This window comes from Oryzias latipes, chromosome 22, assembly GCF_053564925.1.
Source record: "Oryzias latipes strain Hd-rR chromosome 22, Olatipes_Hd-rR_3.1".
NCBI lineage: Eukaryota > Metazoa > Chordata > Actinopteri > Beloniformes > Adrianichthyidae > Oryzias > Oryzias latipes.
In genome coordinates, this window is record NC_136258.1 from 25,207,643 (window position 1) to 25,226,644 (window position 19,002).

Consider the following 19,002-nt stretch of genomic DNA (forward strand, 5'->3'; position numbering starts at 1 on the left):
AAGGGGAAATTTGCAACATTAAAGTGAAACCATTGCTCTCACTGTGCGTAATATTTCTTTTCAGCCACACTTTAAAACCCTCCATGCATGGGGATGTTGGGATGTACCTGGGGGTGTACTCTAAAAGTATCTGGTGTCTTCATTTTATGTGCTGTTAGTCTGGTTATGCAGTGGCACACAATATGCAATAAATTTCAGTGGATGTGTGAGGGACTCCTGGGTGCCGTCTGTGTGATAGGCTGCTTTTGTCCTTGGGGTTTTTCTGAATCATTGTTTCCAGAGCTTGTTGTCTTGGCAGCAGGAGTAGGGAGGGATCTGCTACACAACAACCTCATAAATCAGCTCCTAAAAGGAAGAGGCCTTACCTGAGTGTGCACAGATTATTGTTTTAGCTTCATTCATTGTAAAGAAATACAATTATGTTATCAAATTTGCTTTTGTTTATATCGTTGGTTTTGTATTTACACATCTTTGTTAATACTAGGCCATGAAATATGAAGCTTAAGACAAAGACAGGTGTATGGTTTTGAAAAACAAAGCTTTGCGTTTTTAGAGAGAAATGTGCTTTCGTGACTTCTTCCTTCTGTTCCTTTAATGTGTGAACATTGTTATGCGGACATGCAGTCACAGCTTAAAACTCACAGTGTTGGAAGACACGCACTGATTGAAAACTGACCTTTCTTATTGAGCTGCCAATCTGTTAAGAATTTAATTACAGACAGGATTTAGTGTTTGTTTCTGTGTGTAAACAGAGGTCAGTCAGCGGTTCCTCTGTGGATGGCTCCAACAACATTGTAAAGGCTGTTGAAAGAGTACAAAGCACCAACACATTAACACTCATGTTTAAAATTCAGTTTGCTGGAGTTTGTGTGGAAAATCGTTTTGTTTTTCCCACAATGGAAAAGTCCAGATGTGAGGATCTGATAAACACAATCTCTCATAGAAGCTTTTTGATTTTGGATGTCTTTCACAGTTTCTAATCATCCCTCCCTCCCTCCCTTCTTTACATTAACATGTCTATATTGCTGTAATTTGTCCGAGAGCCTGGCACATCTAAACTCCTTTGTTGTTTAATAACCAACATTTTAAAATGCCCAGCAACTTTCCTGCAGCATAAACCTAAGATTCTGCTATGAAAAGCTTCAGCACTTTTATTTTGAAAGTCACTTACATTAATAAAGCAGTGAATTATACCAAAGTGAATTATTTAAAACTGAGATTTCCCCTTTCTAACTAAAAATCAACAAGATTCTTGATTCTCCTTTAGTTATAGATTACAACTAAATGCATTGTGCTGTCACAGTTGTCAGTCACAATCCAAGTCCCTCCTCTAACATATCGAGTTTGTGTGGAATCTTTGTTACTGACTTCACATGGTCTGTAGTAAAGCAGAAATGAATGAGCAGAAGAATGCAGAGACAAGAAAGTGAGTCTGTGAAAGATGAAAAATGTCAAGAAGTTGTGACTCTGCTGTGAGAGGCCTAATTAAGTTAACAAGACTTTAGTCATGTTGCAGATGAAACATGTAAAGGAAGTGTGACCTCTGACTTTACATCAGCAAAAAGAGGATCTTTATATTCCAGATACACAATAAAGAACTTCCTTCTTTAATAAGAGGTTATGAACAAAATCAAATTATATGAAATGATTGAAAAACTCTAAGTGACTGACGCACATACCTCATTGTAGCAGATGCAAAGGAATTAGTGCCATGCACAATTTTAGACTGGATTTTTAAAATGTTTTTCATGTTATAAAATGAAAAAAACCAAAAACGTCTGCGAGTAAAACAGAGAAAAAAACAAAAAAAGGCTATAAGTGAAGTTTTTAGGGAAATTGTTAATAAATAAAACATATAAAATAATAATAACTACGGAAGGTAAGAAAAATAGCTTGGCGTTTGGAAAGTAACAAAAAAGATTTGATCGGTAGTGGAGTTGTATATAAAGTTGATTTATGTTCAATAGTAATGATGAGAAAAAGCCTTCATAAGAAAGACTGCACACACTTTTTATAAAGTATATAAAAAACTACACAGAACATGTATAAAATGACTAGAGAGTGGATTTTCTTTTATATTCTCTGGGACATTAAATATGAATTTAAAATCACAATATTGCTGACAGATGTAAGAAATACACGAGGCGTCAAAAGTAAAATCAAGCTCTTTCACTGTAAAAGTAGAATCTAAATACTCTATTGTTCTTTAAAAATAAGCAGCAAGGATGCTATATGGTCTTTACTATCCAGACATTTTGAGTTGGTAAAAAAGTCACTTAGAGCTCAAAGTTCACAGTAAAAAACAGAAAGCACTTAAAATTTACAGACTAATTTGGAAAAAAGGACATCTTCATGCACTATTCCTTCCGTCCCTAAGAGCCTTAAAAACCCACTCCAATCATCTTTTGAGCTACTTTGAAAGTTTTCCCAGTGGTATTTTGATTATGGCCATGCTGTTTCTAGCTATAATATTTTAAAGGACATAGTTCCTGCAGAGCAGCAGTAGTTCAAATTCACCCCTGAGTTGTGGGCAGGAATGTTGGCACGCAACGCCTTAGCTGAGAGCTTGGAGACCTATGAATGTGGCGTTTAATCCAAAACATGTTTTTTCACCTCTGGTCAAACATGAAAGTGCAGGACAGGACTTTATGGTTGTTCTCTAGATCATACAGCCAGTCCACCGGTGGTCTTGCTTTCTTTGGGCCCCACATTTTTTCCCTTTGTTATCCCATTCTCTCTTTACTTGGTCCATCTCCTCTCTTTGCCTCATGTCTGGCTGTCATTTATGGAAGATCAAAGGCTCACCCCCTCCATGTGAACTCCCATTTCATCATACCAGACAACAGAAACATGTGCAGTAAGTTCAGTCAGAGGTGGAGGCAAAACTCTAAAACTGCCTTCAAGCTACTATAAACCAAAATGACCAATAAGCTTTTGGTCTAGAACATTTTTGGCCAAAGTTACTGGATGGATGAAAGTATTTCCCCTCATTTTCGTCATCATTGTTAAGAAGGGAAAAGTGGTTCCTGCCCGGTTGAACTATGATTAAAATAATAACAGTGTTGTCTGTTTTTTTCTTTTTTAAGTAATAAAAGGTAAAACTGGACTGATGTGTTTTGGTAAAAAAACAAAACATAACAATAACTTGATTTTGCAATACCTTTAAAGATTTAATGTAATACATTGCAGCATTAGCAAGCCACAAATAACTTTTCCATTCCCTGTTTTTTGCAACAAAATACCAATAATCTTGGATCTAAAATTCATCCATCATCTGGCAAACCCAGTTATATTTCTTTTGCAAGGGAACAAACAAATTATTTATAATACTATTGCTAATATTTTGTTTTTTACCCAAATAGACACAATATTTGTTTGAACAGGGTGATCATGATGCTGTCTTCTTCTGATCGGAAGATTACAGGTTCATTCCCACTTTACCTTCTTGTGTCATGACGTGTTCTTGGGCAGCACACAGAACCTCACTTTGCTCCTGGTTGTTGTAGGTTTGCAGCGCTCGGCAGTGGAGCCACCAACAGTGTGTGAATGTGAATGTGTGTATGGGTAAATGGGAATGTGACTGTAAAGCACTTTGGCCTTCAAGGAAGGTAGAAAAGTGCTATGCAAGTATACAACATTTTCCATTTAGCATTTTACCTTGATGCTATAGCACACATGAGATAATGGTTTTGTCTTGCCTGGCTTTCCTCTGGCACAAAAGCACTATCCTTTGACTGACATGTGACGATTTAATCCTCAGCTTCAGAAACAGCTGATGCTTCACTGATATTTAGTCACATTTGACCAAGATGGTTCAATAGGGAGAGATCTTAAAAGTGTGATTGAAAGATTTTATAGTGAAAGAGGCATTGAGCATGAACAGTCCATAATCTTGGGCGGTTGGTCTCTGGACGGAAATAATCTTGCATGCTTGGACCAAGTGAAGAGACCCGAGACGCTGAGGCTGAGGCTGGTTAAGGCCAGACTGCACCGATTTGAAGAGCCAGGAGGAGAATGGGGGGCGGTGGTGGGAAATGTCTGAAATTATAATAAACAATTTTCAATTGTTTTAAAGGTAGGAATTTCTTTGTTTTTGGCTATGGAGAAAGTGGACACTTTAGCTGGGGCTTGGTTGACAAAATCGATTAATCAATCTGAATCGATCCAAGCATAATAAATCAATAATCGATAAAAGTAGAGATCGATCTTTCATGCCTTTCCTTTTCCGGTGACCTAATGAAAATCAGCAATAAAGCCAAATTCTGCTAGCTCGATGCCAACATAGAATGGAATTTCCCATAGGACGGCTGACGCTAACGCTTTTTTGACCTAAACTTGCATTGCTGACTAAATGAACAGCTTTACATATTAACAGGCAAACCCCTCAGGGGTTTGAGGGGCTTTAAGCTAGTGGGAGAGCATGTAAACAGAAAGCTCAGGTATGTGTGATGTGAACAAAAAAAAATCATTTTTTAAAATTATTTTGGCTTAAAATGGCATAGACATCATTTTAAGACCACTTAAAAGATTAAAACACAGATTAAAAAATGCCCTTTTAATCATTGCATTTAGATTTTTTTATTTTGTTTTGTGCATGCATTTTCTAAATCATAAATTGGGCTTTCAGTGTTTGGTAATTACCTTCTCTACTATGTGTTGCGTGACCACACCATATATCGTGCATGTATTCTATGAGCATGGTGTGCGTTGGCATTGAGCCTATGGGCAGCTGGAGGATCAAGTGTTTAGAGTTAAAAAGTTGAATTCTGCACTTTCATCTCCAGTTCAAATAAACTGTCCACGTTCTAATCAGGCAGAGCCATCGCAGGCCTGTCAGAGGCAGATGTTTGCATACGGCAAGCCGAGCCTGAGAAGACACGCGTGTGCACATGCACATGCACATTCTCACTCTATATTCAAATGCAAAGGCATAAATAGCCACAACAAATTACACATCTAAACCTATTCACTCCTTGTCTTGAGATAAAATGAATATGACTCCCTGTATTATTCTTTTAGAAATAACATCAAACCCAAAATTAATGATTTAAGCTCCTGATGATTTTACAAACACACTTTGGTCTTTTTGGCAAAAGAAAAGTTAAAGTAATTGCACCGACAATTTTGACTTAACACTGAAAATGATGCCATGATCCCGATAAGCAAACACAGAATCCAGGCCTGTTCTGCTTTTTTAATAATACGTCTTTGTTTGCTGAGTTAGGGAGTGAGTGGAAAACCCAGCATTCAGGTCCGGCGATAACATCTCTGCTTGGCGGGCCGTCAAAACCTCGTGCGCTGGGTCTGTCATTTCCAAGCAAGTGTGTTTTAATGGTTGTTTTCATCCATTTTTATGTTGATTTAAGAGGTTTAGGAGAGAGCATGTAAATAAATGATGTGTACTTTTTGGTTTTTGCAAGCGGGGGTTTCAGCGGGTATTTGATGTTAATCATGCGGCTGCCTGGCCCGGTAGCCAAGAGATCAAAACTAAACACACTTTTTCAGCATAAATGAAGACTGCGATGCCACCTTGCACATGCCCAAACCTCCAGCTGCTTTCTGTCTCCAGACGCATTCCTTTCTCTGCATTTAGCTTTCCTCTTGGAGGTCAGACGGCTCATCTCAGGGGATGCCTTCTGCCCGCTGAATTTTCCTTGGACTGTTGGTTCAGAAGCAAAAATCGGTTTGTATTAGACTTCAAGGAGAAATTTCATAGACGACAGGTATTTCTTACTTGGAGATTTGAGGGATTTTGTATTCTATGTTGGCTTTGTTCCCAGCTTTAAACTTTTGAGGACAGACTCAACATACCAGAAAAGTCATAGCTTTACCCCCAAATAAGTTTGTGAGATAACTGAAATTTTACTGTTTTTTCCCCCGAAAGGTTAAACTCTAAATATTGTTTAATTGAAAACATAATCAACAGATTTTATCCTTTAAGCATCTGTACAGGCTGAGCTGCAAGTCATTGAAAGCTGATCCTTGGTCATCTGGTTCAGTTTAGAAAGACTCAACTTTTCAAAATGATTTGATCAAAGTTCTCTCCGTCTATGACTCACGCTCTGTTTTTGTATCTCCACAACACTCCAAATGTTTGCTCTGGTATTGAAACCAGAAGAGAGATTTCCTGCAAAACTCTTCCCACTTGACCCGGTGCTCCGACATGTTAATCATTTCCTGCTATCTAATCCAATGAAACGCTCAACTTCACCATTTATTAGATTAGAGCGACGAGTGTCCATACAGGGGAAGCAAACTTAAGACCGATTAAGGCACAATTGGACTGAAGTGGAAGGAAAAAATCCTTAGACAGTCTTGTTTTTCTGCAGAGCTTTTTTCTTTAACTTTTCTTATCAGTTAAAAAAATCTCAAAAAAGTTACCACCAGTAGAATCCAAACACAACACTAGTCTTTTTTTGCTTTAATTTGCAGAGTAAAGGAAACACCAATTATGGTTGTTAACCCCTGACCCAACAGGGCATCAATCCTAATTTCTTACATGTGCATAATGGACTAAAGAGCACTGTCTTTGTTTCTGAGCCCCTTCAGGGTGAAGAGAACAAACTGGACAGCCATATTTCATGTTAACTCACATGCACAATGCCTCTTTTTGTGGCAAAGAAACTCCTACATGAGCAGAAAAGTGTTGTAAAAGTGATTTAACATGTTGAGAATGAGGACGCCTCCCTTCTTCCTCCTCTCTAATTTGACCTCTTCATGACCCCAATGAAAGATAATTTATTCACAACCTTCAAATTTACATTCTTATCTTGGATTTATTGGAGGGGGATTTATTTATCTCCCTTTTGCTGTGTCAATGTCTCGTTTATTGGTGCAACGTGAAAACATGTAAGTGAAAAACCACTAGAGGATTAAGATAAGAAAAGAAGTGTTTGGAAAATACACAGAAGCAGGTGAAACGGAAATGGAAAAAAGTGATTGTTTGATGTTTAGTGGTTGTAATGAGATCCTGACTGCTCTGTTTATTCTTCTGCACCTGGCTCACAGGGCTAATGTGAGCCTGAGGGGCAGATGTTGACGAGCCTCTTCTCTTTGTGTCCGTGTGTTTGAGGATGAGTACGAGCAAGTGGAAAAGTGGAAAAGGTCGGTCTATGTAAAGTTTTTGTAAGTCCTCCTTTGCAGCGAAGCATGGGTGCGTCTTTGCGTTCGGCCCGCAGGTGGATGCGTCTGTTTGCTCGAGTCATGGACATCTGGTGAAGTCCCCATTGTGCATTCATCAAACAAAACCGACTCAAGTAGACACAGAATCATCATTGAATCAGAGTTGCGTCCTAAAAATAACCTACGATAGGGAAAATCTGCGAAAATGTCAGATTTGATTTTTTTTTAGGGCGGTAAAACCCCTCATGGGACACTTTTTTCATACAGACATGAACATTTTCATAACCTTCATTGAAAAATAAGTCTAGTATTACAGGGTAAAAAAAAGATTTCTTTACAATCCAAAATGGATGTAAATTTGGCAAACTGAAAACATTCTGTACGAGAGAAATGGCACAGAGGTGATTGATTACCAATGGTGTACAGCCAATCAGGATGCAGAACACTGTTAAACAGAAACTGTTAAAAAAAAAAGAAGAAGAATAAAAAAAAACATGCTAAATTGTACTGAAAAAAAATCCACAAACTGCAAGACTGTGAAAAGTGCACCTTTTGGTAGTGGATGACTGAATTACTTTAACAGTCCCTGCAAGGAAACAGCTTTCTGCTGCAAGTCCTCCAGCAATATAAAAATGCTGTTTTTCACATGTTCCAATTGCATTTTCCTGATGATGAAGGACATATATCAATAAAATTAAGCCCAGAATTGAATTCCTGAATATTTCTTTATTCAAATCGGTGTAAATCAAGAGTAGAGCAAAAAATTTTTTTTGAAAAAGATCATATTTGTGACATAGAAAATACGCTGGCTGGGCCACAAGCTTCCTGCTCTGCTCTGCAACGAGGAAAGGAAGGGGGTCCGGGGATGATCCGCTTCAATAGTCCTGCCCACTATTCAGAGGGAATTTTCCAATGACTTCCAGCCGCTTTGCTGAAACTATGCCCTAGAAAATGACACAGGCTTTTTGATTTTGGCTAAAACAGGATAATCATATTTAAAAAATCACTTTTAATTACCACGCTTTAAAAAATGGATCTAGATGTGGTCTTTTCATTATGATTATTTCTGTTTTTAGCCAAAATCAGAAATCCTGTGTCATTTTCTAGGACATAGTTTCTGCAGATCAGCAGGAGTTCTTGAGATATTCGCCTTGAGTTGTGGGTGCGATTGTTGGAGCGGAGCAACATCACCCCCCTTTCTATCACCTATAACTGAGAGCTCTCTGTTTACACGCTCTGCTTAAAGCCCCTCACACCCCCAACCTAACATTACTGCCAAAACAAAAATATCAAACAATATTGAGTTGTGGAGTTTTCAGCCTGCTGCTAGCTCAGACAAAGAAAACAAATACGTTCATGGATCTACTCTTCTACCAGTGGATACATCAGAATAGAGCGGAGCAGGGAGCTTGTGGCTTGCCATTCTGAGTTTTACGTCACCACTACAAGCTTTCTCCAACAGCATTTTGCTGTCTGCTCCTGATTCACAATGATTTGAATGTAGAAATTCTGAGAAATGCAATTTGAAGCTTAATTTTCTTTATATATGTCCTCCATTATCAGAAAAATCCCACAAGAACATGTTAAAAACACCAGATTTTAATCAGACTGGGTTTTTTAAGCAGCTTAGTTGCTCCTTTGTGCTGCATGTTTCTCTTTGATCAGAAAGGCTTCAGAGATGTATTACCAACACGGCGGAATCAGACTGTTTATCAGACAATTTAGGGACATGTCTTTCTTGACTGGCATTTTTGGATTGACATTTATTTGAACATGGTTGAGTTGGGCAAAGTAAACTCAGGCTTCTTGTTTGCTGTTCAGAATGCAATGTATGACATCAGAGATGGTCTGTTCAGTGTATATGTGGTCTGCAGGCATGGTTCTGTGTGCAAAGGATGGACGTAAGAAACAAAACACAGGACAAACACTGTCTGAGTCACGATGACCTTAGGGGAATTTCATTAACGGCCTAGAAGCAACTATCTTTATCTCTGTCATCTGTAAACATGATGAACAGAATTAAATCACAGGAGGGCTTCATGGAATTAAAATCCAACACAAACCTGCACAAACAGTGCATTATGGCTTCAAAAGTTAAAGAGTAAAAAGGTAAAAAGAAGGCTTTAAAAACACTTTGTCCCTTTTTTAATCACCAGTTACCCCCTGCACCGTTCCTTATGACCTCCATCTCCATGGTGACGTGCAGGGAGGGCATTTAGAGGAGAGATCAAAACAAGAAAAATATTAGCAGGAAAAGAGTGAAGGAAGGCACAGCAGTCATTTTGCTAGAATAATTATTTTCCAATTGCTTATTTGAGTGCAGGTCTTGTGGAAGTGTGGACTTCTAACCGCCATGCTCCAAAAATCCTTCTGTAGACATAATTATATTAGTACTGTACAATCCACCCATCATTTTGTCCTCATTACTCATTAATATTTGGTTGTGCTTCCTTCCTTTTACACTCCCACACATCATGAGATGGAGTGTAATTGAATCTTTTTAATGGAAGATTCAATATTTCCTGAGCCTGCACAGAGACAATTTCACACATGCATGACTTGACAGATATTTTCTGACTGTTGAAGCTCAGAATTTAAATTTAACCCAAATTACTGAAGATGTGTGAAAGTGTTTTTTTTTTTAACAAATGTCATTTATATTTATATAGTAATATTTTAGAAATCCCAGTTTTTGTTTAAACAAGAAACCCTAGAGCCTCCATTCTTTTCCAGGATACACATAAATATGTGCAGACCCAGTTGCCATGGCTACCCTCTCGCATGCAGGGTAGGTATCATATTACTGATCATCTGATCATCCACATTTTACAATGGTGAAGACAATCACACCGACCTCACACACATCGGTGTAAGACGGAGCTGACACACAAACAAGAAGGATACATCTTCTACGTAAAAAAGTCTGTTCATTCTGTCAGAAATAATGAATCAAGGCTTTATATGGATATCAGTTAGCAGTAACTCTTGGAAATGTGGACACTTCACTTGGTTAGGTGGTTGGGTGTCAAAGTCTTTGCTCACACGTGAATACAGGGGGAGTTCTAATATATAGAACCAGAGAAGACTACCACTAATAATCCATAAACACCTGTGAAGCTGGATGACACAAAGTGTCATTAGACCAGAGCAGCCGAGCCTCAAAGACTTTAGAATTCATGGCATTTACTCACCAACGAGTCTGAGGGCCTCCAGGTTTTTCCTATAGCTGATGAAAACTGAGATAATTGAATTTACATGTGCGTAACGAGGCTTGTTTACGTGTCATTTCAGGAGTTAGCCAAGCAGTGAAGCATGCTGAAAACAACATACTGAGAAGACATTTTAAAACATTTGTTGGCAGAAACCTCAACAAAAAGGTTTCAAAATAAGCTTTTATAATATGCAAGCATGGAAGTCAATTTCCATATGGATTTACCTGCTCACGAAATTTCACATACTGGTGAATTATTTCTTGAAAGAAGTGCATGTCATAGTTTCTGGACTCTATAGAGACTAATAATTGAGGGAAAGCACAGCCGTCACCTGCTAAGCTTTTTAGTGTTTGAGAATAAATCTTCCTTTAAGGAAAGGGGATTTTGTAAGAAAAGTGGAAAGTTAGCAGCCATTAAGCAGCCTGTGGGACAAAAACACAGGGAAATTAACCTTTTACAACACAAATTTGAACAAAAGTAACAAAAAATGGATACAAGAGGTTATATAATCTTACAACTGAAACCACAAAGCCATGTAATAAAAACAAAACATGAACAAATTTTTGTAAATCTGCTGTGATGATTGCAAAAAAATTAGTTGTTAACAAGCCAAGGTGTGTGAGCCATTTTTTTTTCAATTTTCAATTAAGGCCAATTTGTGTGTTGACATTTTATGCAAATACATTCCATTTCACCTTTTTTCTCTTTTAGCTTTTAAATACCTTCATGATTTGTGTTACAAATGTTCCTTGTTCTTTTTCCTGTGCTTATCTGCTGCAGAAAAGACATTAGATCCTTACAGAACAGCCAGCAGAGCCCCCCTTCGTCAAACCTACCAGTCAGAAGAGACCTGCCATGAGACCACAGGGACCCTAACCTTGAACCTGTTAGAGACCAAGAAGGGTAAAATCATTGGTTCTTTGATTAGTTTATAAAAGTTCTATTAAAGGTTTATGACCCTCCCAGAGCCCTCGGGTCCTCAGGTGCAGGTCTGCTGGTGGTCCGAAGAGTCAGAACACAAAGCTACATCAACGCCATATTCCAGCACTGTAGATCTTGCATTTTATAAAGTGTTTTATACATAAATTTGAATTTGGTGCAGTAGGCACAAAATTAAAGATACTGTAAACGTATGAAGTCTTTTAGAATGTCCAGAAACACAGACTGGATCTTTTACATCCCTCATTTCTTTGCTTTTCTATGAGTGACCTATATTTAAGTCTTTATTTTAGTAAATTAGTGGAAAAGCTGATTCTAATCACGCCTGACTATTAAGCCTTAGCCATGGAGAAAGTACTTCATTCTTACACGCCAAAACATATTTTCCCCCAACATTTGGCGCGGACATTTCATTTTAATGGTCATTCTCATTCAATTCAGACACTGAGATATTAATAGAGTTGAGGCCAGAGAATGGTGGCCCTGGAGCTGCAACTGGATTTGCAGCATTTCTCCCCCGGGGGGAAAAAGACGGACTCCTGCAGTTTGACTGACAGAGCCTCACTCTTGAAAGATGTTTGCTGCAAACTGGATGACATTTGAGCCACAGCATCCTGACATGAGTGTTTTTCTCCACTCCTGGTGCAACTACCTACAGAATCAAAACCACAACCACTTGACCATGGGATGCTAAAGTTTTATAAAAACTTAAGCTGTTATTTGCTGTTAGAAAGCTGCTCTGCATACACTTGTCTTTCTTTCAAATGGCTTCTACTATAACTCAGCACCCAGAGTCTAAAGATTTTCAGCAAAACTTTAAATAAGTGTCTCCCAGTCACAATAACAAGGCTTGCAACTGCTATTGTTGCATTTAATTGCTTTGTTACACTGAAATGTGTTTCTTAAAGGGACTGCCACTATTAATAATTGATAATATTACTATTATTTTCATTTATTTTCATCTATTTACAAACATTTTTATGGCAAATTTGAAAGTTTGGGTATTTTCCTGCATTTTTGTTCATTCATTTCCTTAAAATCTACAATAAACTGCCATTTATGCATTATAAGCAGGTGATGAAAAGTTTGATAAAAGATTCAGATATCAACTAGATAACAGACTCAAAGAAAGCCTGTTTCTTCAATCATTTCCAGAAATTCCCTCAAAAACAACTTCATTGCTTTAAAAAAAATCTGTTCCTGCTTTCTATCTCCTGACACTTTTATGATCTTCAGTTTGTTCTTTATTGTCTCCTTGTTGTTTTCAAAGTCAAAGTAAACTTTATTGTCAATCTCCATAATATTTTCACATATATAGCAATTAAAATTCTGTTTCTCTGCAAACTCTAGTCTAAACGGGGAATCTAACTTCAAACTTCATTTGTCTTCTACTTTTTCTCCATTTCTTTTGTTTTTTTAAATCTTATCTTCTTTTTAAAAGCCCATTTTCTATTTCTGGTGATTTTGTTGAATAATAGATGCACGCTGGAGATGAAGCCACACAGACAGTCAGGAGACCATTCAGCAAGACAGAGTTTTTATAGGACATGTATGAGGGACATTTGTTTGGATAATATGTAAGCAGACAGCTTGGCTCAAAGACCTACTCTGATCATCTACTGATCTACACATTTTAAAAGTGTTCCCAGGTACCAGCAACTTTTAATTATGATTATGCCAAAATGGCAAAATGAAATAAATAAATAAAATGCTCAAATGAGGAAAACCATGGATTTTTTGTGTCTAGGATGCATCAGAATAGAGCAGAGTAAAGAGTCTGTGGCCCACCCAGCATAATTTTTTTTTTTTTTAACTTGTCCTGTCCAACAGCTGGGCAGACAGATGAGAGCTGAGGGCCTCTTGTGTTGGACATATTTTACTTTAACAAGAGGGGTTATTAATCTTCAGACAAACCAAAGGCATGACTGAATAAACGCCTTTTGTAATTGAGGCCAAACTTTATTAATTTCAATCATGTTTGAAAATCTTTGGTGTTGGACCGGACGGAAAAGGAAAGGAGGGAAGAAGAGAGAGGGATGTTAGAGAGAGGGGTGGGGGGGGGGGGGGTGATAGTGGGAGGGGGGGATAAGACCATGAAGCAGCATAGAGCAGACAAGTTTACTGGTTGTTTATCATTACGATAAGGTTCAAATGTAGTACAAAAAGGGCGGGGCCTGTCCAAACACACACACGAATGTTATCAACACACCTGCTAGCTGTAAAAATGTCCACATGTCAACATGTACACAAAACAGATAGTGTTCACACACGCATACTTATGGCTTTAAACCAACTAGTGTCAGATCTTTCATTCAATCAATCATGCAAACTATTAGTGCAAAGGTGAGCTAACACCTGTGCTCAAGTGAGTGTTTATGTTCTTCTAAAATGGATGGTGGAATGTGACAAGAAGGAAGGCCCAGCCACCCCCACACCCAGACCCCCGCCGCAGCAGCAGCGGCAGCCGGAACCCCCCAACGCCACACGGCAGCAGGCAGGGGACAACCGCCCCCCGGGCGACCAAATCCGCCATCCAGGCCAGGACCAACAGGACCGCCCCGAGGCCCCCAGAGCCAGAGAGCAGGGAAGCACGGGGGAAAGAGAGCGGCGCCCCAGCCCAACCAGGAGAGCAGCCCCCCCGCCGCACCGGAAGAGCCCAACGCAGGGCCCCACCCGAGAAGGGCACCCACAGCCCCAAACGAGCACCCCATCACCACCCAGGAGTTCCGGGCATCCCCCTGCCCCAACCCCAGGTACGAGCCAGGACCCCCCAAGGGAGACCCGCTCCGCGCTCCAGGCAGCCACCCACCCGGCCCACGGTTGGTCCAGGGAGGAGCAAGGCAGGGGCAAGCCACCCCCACCCCGGAGGGGAGCACCCCGGGGATAAAGGGGGGCCCACAAGGGGTGTTGTAAACATGGCCCGACCAGGCTCGGCCACTGTTGGAAGTTTGGCGGGGCCCAGCGCCCAGGGGCAAGGACCAGAACCCACCCCAGGGACACGGACACCCCCGGCTCAGGTGTAATGTGACCCCCCCCCCCGAGCGGAGAGAGCACCGCCGGGCCCAGGAGACCGGCACCCAGGGGACACGGCAGCCGCCGCCAAGGGACCCGTACCCCCCACCAGGGAAGGGGTAGGGGACAGATGGTCCTAGGTCCCACCTTCCTTGCAAAATGTGTGTGTGCGTGTATGTGTCTTTGTGAGGGTGTGTGTGTGCATGCATGTGTGTGTGTTATATGTTGGAGTGTATATTTTGAGGGGGAAGGGGTGTGTGTACTAAGTGGAGTGCAGTTAAAATTGGCGGGTAGGGCACTGAGGGGACATCTCCTGATTACTCACAGTGATGTCCCCTCACCCTCCCCACCAATGGGCCCTAAATGTCTAAGGTGCGGTTTAAATTGGCAGGTAGGGTGCTAGGAGGACATCCGCTGCTTGCTGGCAGTGATGTCCAAGCTCCCACCCCTACCAAGGGCCCTACATGTCTAAGGTGCAAATAAAACCGAAAGAGGGGGGGCCCGCTCCATACGGCAACTATGGGAGGGGTACCACTGCCAAGTAGCTCCCCCTCAAGGCGCATCGCAGGCTAAACCCCCCACCCCTTCACCCTAATATGAGGTTATATGAGGAAGGGGGTAGGTTGGGGACAGTTGGTAGACTGTAGCATAATTTCTGCATCACGTCTACAAACTTTGCTCCTAATTCACAACAATTTAAACAAAGAAATAACTCAAAAAGCCACGATAACATGTTAAAAACGCCAAAAACATAATTTTCATCATAGTGAATCTTTAGGATTAATCCAGTTTTTCTGACTCAATGCAGACAAAAACCCCACCTTAATTGACACAACATACCCATATTGGCCTATATTTAATTATGAAAAGAGTAGCTCAAAGGAAAAGAATAAGTCTGTACAATCATATTAGAATAACGTTTTAAAACACTGAAAAAATACTTTTAGCACTACTTAAGATAGAAAAATACTTATTGGATCTGATTTTCTTAACAAAAATGTAAAAAAAATCATCTTTGAAATCACATCATATGATTTTTAAAGAACGTATTTGTTTAACGATGCAGAAAAAATATATATTTTTCAGTTTTGTTGGAATAGCAACACAGTGTGAATTGAAGAAAAAAACAGTTTTGTATAAATTACTTTGGGAAAAAAACGTTTTCAAAAATAAACAACAATAAATGTCTGTTAATTAGCTATAGCTGGCACTAGCATGGAAAATTATGCATGACGTCAAATTTATGTTCCACTTATCAACTAAAGATGAAACGTCAATGAAATGATCTTTAAGTCATAAAAAAACATTGATGGGAAAAAAAAACAATTGTTTGAACAATTTGGTAGATTAATATTATTGGTAGATTATATTTAATGAAACAAAATGTGAACTTTAAATTCAAATTTAAACCTTTAGTTTTGATTTGCTGTAAAAGAATGAACGACAGCAGTAGTGCATTCAGTGGATTAGGCAGTAAGACCAGGTGCCACTAACAATAAAATGGATGCTTTTATCTCACATTTCTTTGCATTACATAGTATGCCACAGCGGAGAAATACTTCCAGATAAAGAAAAAAAGACTATAACTTCTGAGGCTCAAAATCAACAGTCAGAAAGTGTTATAAAGACATTTATTCGGGTCTCATCTGCCATATGAAGCAGTGAGTGATGTGAGCATTTTTGCGCTTGCAGGTTCAGATCCCACAAGGGTCACTCCTGCCCTGTAGTCCAATAACGTCATCAGACACAAAAGAATTATGGGTAGTGGCAGTTAGGTCTCACAACTGTCAGACTGCCTAGGGCACAGTGACTCACAACTCACGCACACATGCACTCACAGAATCTTTCCATACTCATGTAGCAGCTAGACTGCAGGGCAGCTGACATTTAGCATTCAAAGAAGGCAACATTTTAGGCTGTGATACAAGAAAGGGGGGGGGGGGGGGTAGGCTTCAGTTGGGTCAAAGATAAGCAGAAGCGACAAGAGGAATTCACAGAAAAAAAGGTTCCAACGGTTGTTGGACTGCTCGTTTCAATTTTCATATGTGCTATCCTATGGGGTCAAGATGACCATTGACATGTTATCCTACCATGACAAAGGTGGATAAAGGTGGAAAGATTTCATGTAATCCATGGACACCAGTGAAGATCACAAATCATTAAAGAAAAAAGGTTCAGCGCACTGTCTAGTGGGTCTAGATGACCCCACTCGCAATGTTACAGTGTCTAGGATAGCACAAGGGTTGTATATAAAAGAAGCTTGTTTTTTTTAAATGCTACTGTCCTTTCAGTGTCAATATTGGGATTATTCACTGAAGCACTCTTTTTGAGGAAGAGGTTTAAAGCTTTTAAAATGGATCTGCTTTGTTCTCTTGAACCCAGCAGAAAGTCTGGGAATGCTGCATTTTTTATTGTGTTTTTGGGTCTCAGTTTTTCACTGAAAGAGTCAGATTCACTGAGGACATTTATCTGCTTTGCTCGAATGAAAATAATCTTATCACTGGGTTGATGGCGTAACTGAATTCTACTTTTTATGATTTTTGCCCTTTAAAGACTCACTCTAATGAAAATTGTGTTTTTGTTGGTTGGAAAAGTTTGGTGTTTTTAACATCTGTCCTTTTTCGGACATAAATGTAGAGTATTACGCTCAAAATAGCATTTCTGAGTATTTCTATATTCTAAGAAGGAGCAGACAATAAAAAGCATTTTGAAAAAAAAGTTTCTTTGTGACAGAAAATAGACTGGGTGGGCCACAAGCTGCCTGCTCTGCTCCATTCTCATGCATCCACTAGACTGTTGTGTTTGACTCTTAACAATAACAAAGAAGGGATGGAAAAGTATAGATAGGAAAATAATTGAATAAATAATTTTAGTATACTTTATTAGGTGGGACATCCTGGACAAGCTCCCAATTTGTCATGGTTGATTTTTAACCATAAAAAAGAAGGAATAAAACCAATTTTAGCAAAGGGACAAAGGGCAGGCACCACGAAGACACCCAGCTGGCATCTGGCTCATTATTCTGTTGCTCCAATAATGTTAGGTTGGGGTTGTGAGTGGCGGTAACCTTAGTGGGAGAGAGTGTCAACAGAGAGCTATCAGTGATGGGGAGAGGAAGGGGGGTGGGGTTGTTCTGCACCAATGGTCCCAGCCACAACTCAGAAATGAATTTCTAATGAACTACTGTCGCTCTGCAGAAACTATGTCCTAGAAAACCACAACTTTTGTTTGATTTTGGCTGAAAATGGTATAATCAAAACTGAAAGATCATGTTTTTACAATTTTTTCAATGCTTTAGGTGTTTGTTGGGTCTTGCTCTTATATTCAAACTCATAACTGTCCTGTTTGAAGAAGAATTGCATAAATGCATTTTGTTCTCCGTCTTTTTTGTCTTTAGTTTTTTTGATCAAATATATATGCAGATTAATCCAACAGCAGGTCAGGATGACATTTTAACACCACATTTTTTCGTTTGTAAGGATGAATGGTACATCCTAGACCTAGAAGATATTTGTGTCTTGTACTCGTCTAAAACTGCAGGACAGACTTCAGAACAGGTTTTCTAGCCCTCTGTGAGTTTTCCAACAGCTTCCACAGCATTTACTTTGATGTAAGAAATAAAATGGCCCATGCACACTCAACACATGTAGTTACCCACAATGCAGCTGTCATTAAAGGCTATCTGTTGCAAATAACATGACCATCTGTTGAATATTTAATCAGTGCCCATTATTTATTCAGCACAAAGCCCCTGCACCTTTATCATAATAGACCCTCTGCCTGTTGCTAATGAAAAGTGAAGGATTCACTCGTGATTTTTGTGGTTCGGGATGTCTTCCTCCACAAATGTCTGTAGGCAAATCACATATGTAGAAGTTTTTCAATTACTGTGTTAATCTGACATGATTAGAACTGACAGAGTTTTCTTGTGTGACTGAAATCTACTCAATTTGGTTGGAGCTGAGCGATGTCTCGTTACGTTTGTGTGACAATTGTACCAAATGTTGACCTTTACTTTGAGAAAGAGGTCAAATGAAAAATCCTGAAAAAGATAACAGCTCACTTAAAATCTCAGTGGCCTCACATTTGTAATTTCCCTCTTTGCACAGATATTTGCTCATATTCTCCAATTTTTATTTTTAGAGTTTATTACCAAAAAAAACTGACTAAAGATTCTGGGTAATTTAAGATTGTCTGGACATATGCGTCGTTTGTAACCGTTAAAACCTGCTCAACTTAAATAAAATGGCCATATGTTGACATCATAATATTTTGATCTGAAGCTAATGTCACTGTTGAAGCTCAAACACAAAATATCAGTGACAGATGTTCATATTTGATGAAGCTCCAAATATTTGATTTGATGTAATATAAAGTTTCATCATAACATCAGAAAATCACTGTTTATTTGGATGCTGACAGATTTTGACTTTTGATCAAAACATTCTTTTTCTCGAAATATACAGAAAAAAAGTTATAATGTAAAGCCTGCAAATCTCTTAATCTTCTTGTTTATCTGAAAGCAGTCTGTTGTGTGACCATTCAGGCCAGCCATGCGCGCCTGCCGTGGTGGTGCATGGGGGCGTCTTGTGGTTATGATCTGATATCATGCTCAGATCTGTGTAAATCACGGCGGTGGGGCGGGCACCGGCGTGTCCCTTCCTGCTGCTCCCCAACCGGCCAGAAAACGAACCGGATGAGTAATCCACGGTGTCGG